The following is a 13,732-nucleotide window of genomic DNA, read 5'->3' as shown; positions in this document are numbered from 1 at the left end:
TTCCTGGCTTCGCTGCTTCTTGAGTCGGCTTGCACTTGGGTCCGGCTTTCTCGACACCCCTCAGAGCGCCCCACGCCAAATATGACTTTGATTGTGGTGTTTCAAAGACATTTAGAGTAAGTGTGCTCCCCGGGAGCCGCTGCTCTGTGGCGCAGGCTCTAGCCGCTCGTTTGATGGGACAAGCGTGTTCCCTGCAGGGTCAGCTCTGGGTGAAAACGGGAAGTCGGTATGGGAGGAAAACTGGCTTTGGAACCAAACAGACTACATGTATGGCTTATCGGGTGGTTTTGGCCTGTCCTCTGATCTCTCAGAATTCGTTTTGCCTCGGACAACATGGGAATAATAATGCCTGTTTTACGGTTATTACAAGGGTTTTGTGAAAGGACACGGTTGGTGCTCACAAATACTTCCTCTGGGCTTCCTCTTGGAGGCTGCATCTCCGTGTTATTCTTGGGGTGCTCTGCCCTCCTCTTTCTCCACCTGAAACCCCAGGTTTGTGATCTCTGCCTCTTCCTCTTTCTCCTTTTGTCCAGCATGCCCTCCCCCGACCCCTGAGTCATTGAGACATTTGGGGAGCATCCCTTTCATCCTGGTGATAGCCTCTGTTAAAGGGCTGGACCACAGGACGCCTGGGCGGCTCAGTTGGTTTTAACACCTGCCTCCGGCACAGGTCACGATTCCAGGTCTCTGAGATAGAGCCCTGCATCGGGCTTCTTGCTCAGTGGGAGGTCAGCTTGTCTCTCTGCCTCCTGCTCTCCCTGTGTGTGCTTGCACTCTCTGACAAATAAATAAATAAATAAATAAATAAATCTTAAAAAGGGGGGGGCCTAGGGGTCTCACTAGGTGCTCGTGATACCCTGCTGTGTGTCTCTGGTGCCCCGTGAGGCCCACGCTGTGGTCAGAGAGCCGGGAGCCCAAGTCTGGGCAGCACCTGGGGGTTGCAGTCCCTGCCCTTCTGCTCTCAGGGAGGCTGGGCAGGCTGGGAGCTGCCTGCCTCACCTCCATCACTGCCATTTCCTGGTTTCCAGGAGGACTGTCTATACCTTTTAAGGTATCCAGGGACTTGGGGGCACCTCTGTTCTTGATGCGACCTTCTGTGGAAGGGACCCCAAGCTAGCACTGCCCAACTTTCTCCTGAGGACAATTGGGGAAATGCTCCTTTTGTTTTTGCCCATCACCGCCCCTCTCCAGAGATGACAGACGTGGGGCCTCAAGACACTGGCTAGGACCAAATGACAAGGAGGATTGCAGAACCAGCACTCCAATCCCTGTCTGGGACTGCTGCTCTGTCTGGCTCATCTCTCATCAATTCCTGCCGCAAGTTTGAGTTTCCTCCTGGGAGTATGAGGTCTCGAACCTCCAGCCATTGCCTCCAAGGACGTGTCTACCACTTCCCCAGCCAGCCTGCACGCATCCCTTCCCAGTCCTGCCAATGCCTCCAGCCGCAGCAGCCACCGCAGAGGAGGACACCGGAGTCTCTGAGATTATGCGTCAGGCCTTTTAAATCACAAGGGTTCAATGCCGGGGTTTTGGAAGCAGACCACTGTGTATTTACTGCCCACATCCCTTGGACGCCATGGATCCCTCTGGGCTGGAGCTTCCAGGTCTGAGTCATGGCTAATACCAGCACTTCACACGGCGTCAGACTGTGAGGGCTCACAGAGTTAATACGTACCAAGAGCTTGCACGGGCTGACGTATATTATTCCTCAGCACCTGTGTGCTGAGCACCTGCTGTGTGCTGGCTGGGGTCTACCCTGATGTCATGGTGTCGGTCAGTGGGGGGGGGTGAGTGATTCAATGTCACGGCTGACTCAGAACCACTGCTTTGCCCGGGACACAGATGTCTCCGTCTTTTCAGGCAGGAGGAAGAAAGGAAGTACTTGAAACACACCAAGCATGCCCTCCCTCCTCTCAGGACCAACACCGTGCTTGGGTTCCACTACTCCTGTTTCCCAGATGTGCTTGAAAGAATTCCTGGGCCTCTGACTTCAGATTCAACTGAAACTGTGGAGACCAACATTGCGGCAGAACCATTCCTGTCAATCAGGAGACCTCGGGAGATGCTTCACTCCAGGGTCTCTAAGCTCCTGGGCACCCGCTTTGCTCAGGATAGAGGAAGTAAAGACAGGACTCCCAGAGAGCTCCCGGCCCACTGATCCTCCAACTCTGGCCCACATATCGCTGAGAGCTGGACCTGGGCTCTCTCACTAAACCCACTGAATAAACCTGGGCCTTCCAGCCCCTTGAGGTTTGCCTTAACATGCCCTGGAGTTCCAGGCACAATACCCATTTATATCTGCCTCCAAAATGCCCCAATCGGTGATTGCGGCCATTCTCCTGAGAGATGCTGGAACACTGCCCAGCAGGGGCCTGCAGACTTCCGTGTGGCGCCTTGCCCTCCCTTCCTGCACAGCGCCCCTCAGATCTCCCTCCAACTCTGCTTTCCTTGGATGCCCCTCACGTGTCCCGGGGCTGATGCTGAAGCAGCAGGAATCAGGAGACGAGAACTAGAGAATTAATAGAAGATGGGTACCGAGGGTCCTGGATTCTTCAGTTCAGGGTCTTTCTTTCACTCTCACAGTAGGGGACAAGATGATATTGAGGAAAGACCTCCGTGGGCCCCTTCATTGTGGAATAGGGGGCAGCATGGCAATGGAAAGGTGTGGGGCTTGGGCCCACTGGCTCCATGACTCAGCACAAGTGATTTGCTTTCTCTGAGCCCTAATTTCTCATCCATAACACAGAGCAAGACAGGGCTGTGTATCTTACAAAGCTAGTCGCCCCCCTGTCCCCAATAAAATCCTGTTCACAGCTTTGTTACCAGAAGCCCTCTCTGGAAGGACTTCCTGTCTGGGAACATGGTTTTCTGCCTGTGATGCATGGGGACCCTTGAGTTTGCTGCCCAGGCTCCCAAGACCAGTTTCAAGGACAGACAATGCCTGATGTCAGTTACATGGGGTAGATTATTGAATATGAGTACCACTTAAGAAAAAGCATCCTATTCTCTACCCCAACACAACATTTTAAAAAGGAGGGCCTAAGAATAGCCCTGGTCTTGATGAGTATTCAGGAAGCCTGCAAATCATAAAGATGTAGCCCAGACTGCTCCATTGTCCTCTTCTTGCACCCAGAGATGTTGAACTGAGCTGCACGCATGACCTCTCCAAGTAAGAATACATTTCCCAGCCATCCTTGGAGCCAGCATGCTCATATGACTAATTATGACCAAGCAGAATTATGTAGGAATGATGTGTGTATTCTCAGGAAAAGGTCCTTAGAGGATGTTTCCAGAGAAAAAAACCAATAGGATATCTATATGGAGAGGTATTAGCAGGAATTGACTCACGTGGTTGTGTAGACCAAGGAGTCCCACGATCTGCAGCCTGCAAGCTGCAGTCCCAGGAAAGCCAGTGGTGTAGTTCAGGCTGGTATCTGCAGGCCTGAGAACCAGAGGGACCAATGATGCAAATCCCAGTCCAAGAGCAGAAGAAGATGAAATAAAATACCCCAGCTCAAGCGGGGGCGGGGAAAAAAGAAGAGAATTCCTTCTTCCTGGGCCTTTTGTTCTATTCTGGCTCTTGACAGATTGGCCAATGCTTAACCACATTGTGGAGGGCATGTTCCTTTAGTGAGTCCACTGATTCAAATGCTAATCTCATCTGGAAACACTCTCATAGACACACCCAGAAACAATATTTAATCTGGGCACTGGTGGCTAGTCAGATTGACACCTATAATTAACCATCACAGAAGGAGAAGTTACCTCTTTCGTTTCTTCCTTATACCGGCTGACCAGAATTTGCACTGGTGGCTGGAATCCAGCAGCCATCTTGGGCCATGAGTTGACCTTGAAAATAAAGAAGCCACACATAGCCCAGCAACAACATAGAAGGAACAGTGGAGCACCACTCCAGCCCTGCACTGGCTTTCCTCTGCCATTGGGATCATGGCTGACAAAGAAATCTCTCTAAGGATTAAGTCATTGTTATTTTAGTTTCCTCTATTCCTTGTAGCCAAACTTTCTCATAACTAATAAAACGCAAACATGCCACACTCAGAGGCAGATGGTGGGTTCTGTGGGGGCTTCTTTATTTGCCACTCATGTCTGCCTTCATTCACCTAGCGTGTTTGAACTTCCGTTCTCCCCTCCAGCCACAGAATTCATTCAGGAAAGGTCCAGCTACCGTTGTCGCACACTTGTGACAGAGGGCCAGAGGCTGGGATGAAGGGGGACAAATTCCAAATCCAGAGCAGAAGGAACCACGTCCCTTCCTTCATTTGTCCTTTCCTGTAGTCAATGCTGACTGATTCTGTGCCAGGTGCTATGCGGGGGTCTCACAAATACTCACTAATGACCCACTGATGGAGGCATCATCCCCATTTTCCAGAGGATTGGAAAGCAGGTTTTGAGAGGTAAGGAAATGGCAGAGTGAGAATCAGTCTGCTTCCCTGTAACCCGCACTGATTACTTTTTTAGTCATTGAGCATACATCTGTTTGATCAGTGGGAGCTCGTCCCGGGTATTACACAGATTGACTCCAACATGGCAGAGAATGTAATCATCTGAAGAGTGCCCTGTTTCTAGCTCAGGATGGTAAGAGGGCGGGGTTGGGCCATCAGTGAACCCCTGGCCATTGAGTGCCTACTATGCACCCTGTTCCCTCACAGTTCATCATCACCAAGGTGAGGTTTCTGGGGCACCCGTTGCTCTGAAGGGTGAATAGCCCAGTTTTCTGTGTCAAGCTCCCCGGTCAGAGGCTCAGAGAGCTGGGTTGGGCTCCATCTTTGCTGCCTGCCCACTGTGTGCTTGCAGGTAGGTAGGTTAACTGCTCTGGGCTTCTGCTGCTTCCTTCAGGGCCAGTGAGAGTGCCTCCCCTCACCCCCGCTCCCGCCTTGGCGCATGCTCCTTGGGAGGATTCCTTCATTCAGAGTTGCCTGACGCTCCTCAAAGAAGTGCTATTTAGGGTTATCCAGGAAATTACACTCTTGGTGGAAATTCAGGAACCTTCCGTTAGGCCCCCAAAATAATTCAGGTAAATAAATACGCGGCTTCAGTTGCAGTTTCTTTTTATAAAAGAGAGGAGACATTTGAGAAGGAACTGTCATTATAGTTGAAACAGTCATTGTCATCATGTTTTTATGTCCTCTTCGACCTTTTACTTTTGGGAACCTCTTTGAGAAGCTGTCTCATTGAAATGTGTTTCCAAAACTTATTTGGTGACAAGAATCTCTTGGGGTTCTTGATTAAACTACAAACACACAGAACCAGGATCCCAAATCAATCTTAGAGTTGTTATTCTAAAGGATGGGTGTGGGACCAGGATTCAGCACTCGTAGGAAGTGTCCAGGGCCTAGGAGTTTCTAGTGGTCAGAGGGATTTGGGGAGTACCCACTGGGCACGTAGTGTGGAAAGTCTGGCTCAATGTCTGATGCTCTCTTTTTAATGTTGGAAAACTCAAGGTCTGGAAAAATGAAATGGCTCATTCATGAGCTTGCAGGAGCTGGGCCTATGTAAACCAAGACTTGAGTTCAAGTTCTGAGGCGACGAGGAAGTCAGAGAGAAATTTGAACCCTGATCTTCCTGCTTACTATCTGTATGATCTTGAGCGAGTTTTCTATTCAACTCAGGCATCTGTACTAGTGCCCAATCATGTCCCTGACTTATATGCTGATGGGTGAATGAGAGAGAATCAACCTGCCCTTGGGTAATCCAGAGCGTGGAGCAGAGACCAACAAAGAGCTCTCAAAGGTAAGGACGGCAGCCAGAGTGGAGGGGGCCCTGCAGAGGAACCCAGCCCACCTGGCTTGGTCTGCAGGGACAAGATAGGCTTCCCTGAGAAAAGCTGGTTAAGGGCTCAGAGGATGACTAGGACTTTGCCAGGGGAGCAAGTGGAGGAGGGCACTGCAGGTACTGAGGAAGAAGTAAAAAGACAGGTAAGGACCTGAACCAAGGCCTCTTGAGGAGTCAGAGAGAGACCAGTCTAAAGGCGGTGGTCCCCCAGGGAACGGGGGAGGGAGGCTGGTGCAGACCATGCAAGATCTCATCTGTGCACATGTGCTCTATTCTAAAGGCAGAGGGAGGTCACTCAAAGATTCCGGACGGTCCTATGCCATCAGGTTTTGGAGGCATGTTCCTGAGCCTCCGAATCTTCGTCTATAAATGCAGGGTCATAACTTGCCTCCTGCTCTCCCTCTTGCCCACTAATTCTTCACCTCAGAGGCAGACCAAAGCTCTCAGAATGGAAGCCAGATCCTGTCACTCTTTTGCTCAAAAATCGCTGGTAGTCCCCATCTTGACCAGAGCTCAAGATGGTGGTACCCCATCTCCGGGACGTTCTCGGCTCTGTATGTTCAGTCCCTCAGGAACCGTGGACCTTAATTTACCTTGCTAAGTTCAGACCACCTCTTCCTTTCCTCCTTCCTGCCCATTTTCCCATTCTTCCTGTTCTTTAATACTTCTGTAGTTTCCCTTTTATGTTCTGTTCTCCCAGCAGGCCTCATTGTGTGCAGAAACTGTGGTGGGGGTTGTGCTGTCTCCCCGCCTCCTGCTTCCAGTGTAGCCAAAGTAGCCAAACGCTGTCCAAAGTAGCCAGCATTGCCTATGATCCTCTGGCCTCCATCCCCAGGCCTCCCTGTTGCTTCCCTTCAAGCTGTGCCCTGACCCAGGCCTCTTGGCCCTCCAGGAGGCTCGGCCCTCAAAACCCCTGCGTTTCCCAGGCCTTCTCTGACCACGCCCCTCTCTGGACAACTCGAACCTGCTATCTCATACATTTGTGTATGCAATTCTCTCTTGTATTCTCCCATTAGAGGGCCAGCACCATGGGGTGGGGAGTTCAGTGTCTGTTTGCTGCCATCTCCCCAGGGTCTGGTACAGAGCTACCAATGCATGGTATTTGTGTGTAAATGATGGGATAATACCATAATACTGCATGGTTAATGAGATGCTTAAATAGCAGAATTACTGTATACGTAGTACCGAGGGCGTTAAGTACTTAGCAAGTGGAAGCTTCCGGACTCCCAATTTGAAGTCCTTCCCAGGGAGGCCTACAACCCCTGGGCCACCAGTTGCCCCTAGGCCCTTTGCCCTGCCCATCTGCACCAGGCTCTGTCCCCGACTGTCGCACCTGATCCGTGCTGCCAGGTGCTGGCTTGGCTGTGTTCCTAGAGGGGGATAGGCAGTGTGCCACAGTTACTACTCATGCTGCTGAGGGAGTCTGGAGTTTGGCAACTCAAAACTACTCATTGTTCTGCTGCCCCCGGACCCTGTGTGGTCAGAGCCTGGTGTGGCCATCACGCCCAACTGGTGTCAGGTGTACGCCAGGGCACACAATGAATTGGTACTATTTTGCAGGTGCAGAAAAAAACCAAACCCTTCCCTCAAGCCTTGACTGATGGCTTCTTTTCTCTGACCCTGACACAAATGAACTGTGACTCCAGCACTGTGGACTTGGGATCATGTGCAGAAATCTCCCCACCCTAACCTAATGGCAAGGTTCACAGAGATGGCAAAGCCCTCTGCAGGAAGGGCCCAGGCAATATCCCCGGGAGGCTCTCCCCTCCTTGCTTCTTGCTCAGACCTCACAGAGGTGTAAACGAATAAATGGAGGTTGTGAAATCCTCTTCAAGAAAGCAGAGCTGTAAGCTGCCAGGTGGCCTTTAAATCCACCTGCTTCAGGAGGGTTGAGGCTTGCCCTCTGGGCTGGCTAGGGAGTTTGGACTCGAGAACTGAACTTGGTTGCAAGGTGTTGTGGATGTCTGTGTGTTTCCATGGTGGAAAGAGAGTTTGTTGCTTTTTTCGGTTCTCAGAACCCACCTGTATAAACGTCCTGGAGATGAGAACGAACTCATGTATGATCATTGCGGGGATGACAGCTCAGCCTCCGATTGCCCCAGGACCTCCTGCCGGGTCACCAGTACTGTTCCGGACAAAACAAGGGGCAGATTAAAAAACAGCAAGCACAGAAAGAATACAAACCAAGCTTAAAAAAACAAAGCAGAGCAAAAAGAAATACACCAACATGTTAGCCATGATTATCCCAGGAGCAGTGGGGCAAAAGTCTTTTCCTTTCCTGTTCTTTTTTTTCATTTTTCCAGACTTTCTATTAAAGAAACATGTGGACCTTTATCATTAGAAGAAGAAAGCTTTCTTTGAAGGGAAAAAAAAAAATCACTGTAATTGTATAAGACTATCTATCTTCAACACTTCTTTTTATATTTTTTAAGGTTTTTTTTTTTAAAGATTTTACTTATTTATTTGTCAGAGAGAGAGAGAAAGAGTGCACACAAGCAGAAAGAGTGGCAGGCAGAGAGAGAAGCAGGTTCCCTGCCAAGCAAGGACTCAGGACTCCATCCTAGGACCCCGGGATCATGACCTGAGCTGAAGGCAGTGGCTTAACCAATTGAGCAACCCAGGCGTCCCATTTTTTTAGGTTCTTAAAGTTATTTTTGTTGTTGTTCAAGTTTGCAGGGGGTATATTTTGGTAACCAACTTTTCTGGAAAAAAAAGTGAAAGTTTAGAAAAGCATTACCGTTCACTCTGGAAGTATTTCATTTAAGAAGTTCATAGAAATGCTTTAAAGGACAATTGTCACATTCTGGTAAGTTCCAATAAACAGCAGAGTGCATTATTTGGAAACATGATTTTTATGGATAGTTTTTTTTTTTTTTTAATTTCATGTAATCAACTGTAAAGTCTTATTTCTTCAGGGACTGAGCTAAATTCAGTGAGCTAAATTTGCCCCGAGATAACACTCCAGGGCAATTCTCTAATTTTTCTATTCTTAGCTTCAGTGGGGGTTTTAAAAATACCCATTTTAAACGGTGGTTTCAGCTGATGAGCCCAATGTGCTAGCTACAGAACTCGGTAATTATAAGATTTCCTAGAATAAATTTAATTGGCAAACAAATTCTTACAATCAGCTGTTATTGTTGCTATAAATACCTCTCTTGCCTTTTTAAGCCCTAGCTGAGCTACAGGAGTTGTTCTGGCCTCTGGAAAAATGCGAATTAAATTTATGGGACCTCATTGTAGCCAATTGTTTTGATTTGTCTCAGGCAGGTGCCCATGTAGTTCAGAGTCCCCTGCACAAAAAGAATACAATATAAAGTTATTTTCATCCTTGTGAAAAAAGGCTATACTGTTTTTATTTACTTTTGGCATATTATAATCAGGTTTACAAATCCATGCCTATTTATGTCTAGTGAGGTCATCTCCTGGAATTCTATGAATGTATAAGGTTTAAAATAATTTAACTGACTATAAGCCATTTTGTCTTTATATAAGTAGAGATTTTGCTTATCTTCTTGACTTTATTTATTTTTTAGTTTATTTATTTTATTTTATTTTATTTATTTTCTTGACTTTAAACCCTGGTTCTGTATCTTACTAGCTGTGTGACCCAGGGCAGCTCACACAATGTCTCTGACCCTCATTTATAAAACAGAAATGGTAATACCTCTATGCAGTAAGACTGCTGTGTTTTGGAAATAAATACTTTAGAAAATAAAGTATGTGATGGCATTTATTAGCACAGTGCGTATTTAAATATACTTCTTTCCCCCCAGACAATTTTCAGAGAATAATGTCAACTCTATTCAATTTTATTTCAATTACTCCAGACTGTGAAAATTGCTTTGACTGCAGTGTAAAGAAAGAGTCTTGGTTCTAAGGGAAAGGAATATTCGTGTTACCTGGTGTGATTTTACAACAAGCTTCAAGAGCCTCAAGCTAGTCCTTGAAGGATGGGTAGTTCTGATCTGAAGGAGAAGCCAGGTTTTGGAAGGAGGGAACAGAGAAAGAACACTGTGAGGCATCATAGTAGAAGCAAAGTCATGGCTGGAGAAGCATGTGTGGCGTGGGGGAGAGTCCTGCAGAGTTCTGGGTCTCCTCAGGGGAGAAGGGGCAGTGGATAGACAGGTGTGGACGCCATGTCTAATAGCTCAGTGGAAAGAACTGTGTTGTTAGAATTGTCTCTGCCATGTTCCCGTCCCTTGAAGGGGCCTGACACTCCCTAAAAGCAAGTCTTGGAACTCTAGTCGAAGCTCAACAGACATTAATCACCATTAATCATTGACTAAGTGAGTATTTATTGGCCTGTCTGAGGCCCTTGGGAGTGAATGGTGAGCAAACACACATTTCTTGCCTTGCTGGGGTTTACATTGTACCAGATCAAAGGGACAGCAGTCAGATAAACAAATATATGTACTGTAGAATTTAATTTTAGGCAAGTAGTGCTGTGAAGTAAGACAAAAGTAGAGAGAGACAAAAGTTACTGTTTTCCATGGAGTGCTCAGAGACATTTCTCTGAGGTGATATGTGAGTCAAGACTGAAGTGCATATCTGTGAGAAGAGGGTTTCTGGCAGAAATATAGCAGGTGCAAAGGCCCAGATATGGAGTTGCTTCAGGTGCTAATGGAACAGTAAAGAGCCTGGATGATTTCTATGCAGTACTAGAAATGGGGCCAAAGAGGTTTGAAGATACAGAGGAAGGTTTCTAAACTCAGACTCAAACTTGTCCCTGATCCTGCTCTGAACTTGGTCCTCCTAGACAGATTCTCTTGGCCCCTGCTGATTCCCTCTGCCCTGACAGGACCCCGACCCAGATGTGGCCATAGCACACAGTCCTGGAGACCAGTCTTGGGAAAGGAAGCCCATGGAGAAGGGTGCCTTCCCCACCAGTGTCCTCATCAAATCCTCACTTTTGTTCTCCAGGGCTGGTAGCAGGGGGAAGGTGGTCCACCATGGGAGGGCTATGATAGTCTCACCCCTGAGACTCGCCTTTCCTTCCAGGGTCTCCCTGGTGTCATCACACCCCTGACGTCCAAGACCCTGCCCATTCTTTACTCTCTCCGACCCAACCCTGGACATAGAACTTTCCCTCAATTTGTCCCAGCCCAGCTGAGACTGTGCTGGACTGTTTAGCAAGACTTTATAGGGAATCTTGGGAGCATCGAAGGGACATAAACAGAATGACTGACAACTGTCACCAACAAGACTGCTTCCAGAACCCTCAAGGCCACCCACGCTATCCCCTGGTGGGCTCAATGTGTTCCCAGGCAGCCGTGGCCACCATCCAGCACTTGGCACCCCTCCTTCCTACCCCCAGGGTCCAAGTCCCCACAGGGGGGCCCACAGAGAAGAAGATGGCAACACCTCACCAGTTTAAGGCCCACCTTCCAAGCTACTTCCTGTCCCAGCGTCCTTCTCTTCCCACCTGATTGACACTGAGAGTGTCCACTCCCATCTGAGAGACCCTGCTCAGCACCCCCAGGGGCTTGCAACCCCGGCTTAGACACATCAGAACACTGTCCTTTCAGTGTCATTCAGAGGTCTCATATATTCCCATGGGAGGGTTCCTCACAGCCCTACCTGGTGCCCCTGGACTCAGTCTGCCCCTGAACTGCTTGCAGCAGGAACTCCCCCCTGGTCATCTCTGCCCACCAGCCCACCACAGGGGGAACCAGGAAGCCTGGAGGGATGCCTTCTTGCCCCACACTCTGCCTGTGAGACTCAGGCCTCCCTGGGCAGAAGCTAGATCTTTGGCCCAGCGGTTGTGGTGGGTTTACTGGGGAGGTCCTCACGACCTGCTGCTTTCAGGGTGAGGACATGCCTCCTTTTACCCATTGTGCTTTGGGCTGAGGAACTTTTACTCTGTTTGCAGGATATGTACTAAAATAAATGGTACAGAGAAGTGGTCCAAATTCGAACACAAAAGGAATGGGGCCTGGATAAGCTGTCCGGAAGAAGAAAAGAAAAAAACTTGCCTTGTAGCACAGGTGTGTAGAGCGATATTGCATACGTGACCTTGACAGACTGAATTCAAGATTATACTATACTCCAGATGCAAAGATTCATTTTCTTGATTCCCTCGGGGAAGAGACTTGGCAAAATGCCATGGCTGAGGAATAGAGGGGGCCACTGGAAGGCAGAGCACTCTGCTTCTGGGCCGGGGGTTTTGGCTACCACACTGGACAGCTTGGTAAGCCAAGAGGCCTGAAGCTCAAGGAAGAGGAAACCAGGTCTGGAAGAACCCACGGAACCTGGTTTCTGGACCATTATGGCATTTTATGCTGAGCTGGCAGCACAGGTCCATCTGAGAGTGTACATGGGATCATCTGGAATATGGTAGGAAACCACCCAGTAAGAGTCCTGTAAGACTCTTCTACTGCCCAAGCAAGATGAGGACATTAGATATGACCCTGAGAGCAAGGCTCCCTCTTTCCATAAAGGGAACACATTTATGAGCACTCCTTATCCCTGATCTCTGGTCACTACTATAGCCCCCCTGTTATGGGTTAAAATGTGTCCCCCCCAAAATCCATGTTGGAGCCCTTACCTTAGTACCTCACACTGTGACCTTATAAGGAGGTAAGATCTTTGCAGAGGTAATTAGTTAAGATGAGATCTTTAGCATGAGTCCTAATCCAGCATGACTTGTGCTCTCACAGATCTTTCGAGGACATCTGGACAAGCCTCTCCCATGGTACCGAGCTCCTCTTCTTGGGGCAGTGGGGCCTTCAGGAGCTCTGGGGTTTCCCCACACCCGGAACAGGCAGCACCTTCACGCTGTAAGCACAGAGGGTTCTGTCTGTAATTATGACTACTCGCTGCCCTTCTGTGGTTAGGTAGCAATGGTGACAGTCATCTCCCTGGATGCCAGGGAGGGAGGGACAGTGCTTCTCATTCTCTCCTCCCTCTCTGAAGCATTCTGATTCCCAGCAGCCAGAAGGAAGAAAGGCCCAACAGTACATTTCCTTATCTTAAACCGGGGTGTTTACCTTTGGGAAAGTAAATAAGGTGGTTGCAGGAAGTTTTTGAAAGAGAAAATGCGTGGCTCTGGGTGGCTGTCCCCTTTCCCACACTGGCATTGTCCCATTGAGTCTCTGAGTTAACTGAAGTCCTCCAAGGGGTCTGTCAGCCATTCACCCATCTCAGCCTGTCCACACCGGGGGCCGGGGGGGGGGGGGGACACAGGCTGCTCTGATGGAAAGCAAGTTAGTGATAGAGCTGAGAGTCAAGCTTGTGTCGTCTCTCCATAGAATTAATCAGGAGATCATTACTGAGCACTTGCTATTAGTACGAGGGAAGAAGGGACAAATGTAAACACAGTCAGACCTTGTAAACTGTCTGGATTGGCCCCTCTGAGCCCTCTCTCCTTCAGGGCTGCCTCACCAACTTGGTTGCCCAGTTGTTGCCCCAATCAGGAATCAGATGGTCTGGTCACCGAGGCTCCCAGACTACAAAGCAAGTCCAGAGTGACCACCATACCTGGCTGGCTTTTGTGGAACCATCTTCCAAGAGGCAGCAGAGGAAGGAGAAAAGTCCAGGCTGTAAGATTGCTTGGGGGTCACCAAATCCTACTACCCCATTTCTATCTTGTTAACCCTGTGAAATCGACTTCCTAGTTTTGTGCTTAGAGAGATTCAGGGGGTCAGATTCAAAGGACAGAGGGTGCTTATGGGTGGGGGAGATTTACCTCAAATGATGACATCACGGGTAAAGAACAATGATTAGTTCCAGAACAGGGGCCAACATTCAATCAGCCCCCACACTTCCCCACACTGCTGGGCCCTGAGGGACCATAACAGGACCAGTGCAGAGGACACTGTGGAGCAGAACAAAGTAGGAAGGACAAGGTTGTCATCTAGAAAAGACTCTCCAGGCTCTAAGGGGCCTGATAAATACCTCTTTCTCTGCAGGGAGCAGTGGGGCCCACAACAAGGTGCTGGCC

At 48.9% G+C, this 13,732-nt stretch overlaps 1 protein-coding gene across 7 annotated transcripts in view; it reads right to left on the bottom strand.

The window, feature by feature from the left end:
- PROM1 (prominin 1) overlaps window positions 1-12,549 on the bottom strand; it is a 134,594-nt gene extending 122,045 nt beyond the window's left edge. For 3 of the 7 annotated variants that reach the window (XM_059165080.1, XM_059165134.1, XM_059165126.1), the window contains exons 1-2: window positions 12,338-12,549; window positions 7,816-7,918 (exon numbers count right to left, since the gene is read on the bottom strand). The gene's annotated coding sequence lies outside the window, so the exon portion shown is untranslated. Of the gene's footprint in view, window positions 1-3,348; window positions 3,486-7,815; window positions 7,919-12,337 lie in introns of those variants that run through there. The other 4 variants (XM_059165090.1, XM_059165078.1, XM_059165082.1 and 1 more) reach the window with 4 other exon arrangements.
- Between the last annotated feature and the right edge of the window lie 1,183 nt (window positions 12,550-13,732).

The sequence above is a fragment of the Mustela lutreola genome, chromosome 1 (genome assembly GCF_030435805.1).
Source record: "Mustela lutreola isolate mMusLut2 chromosome 1, mMusLut2.pri, whole genome shotgun sequence".
NCBI lineage: Eukaryota > Metazoa > Chordata > Mammalia > Carnivora > Mustelidae > Mustela > Mustela lutreola.
Note: the sequence above shows the minus strand (reverse complement) of the source record. Positions and strands in the feature narration are given on the sequence as shown.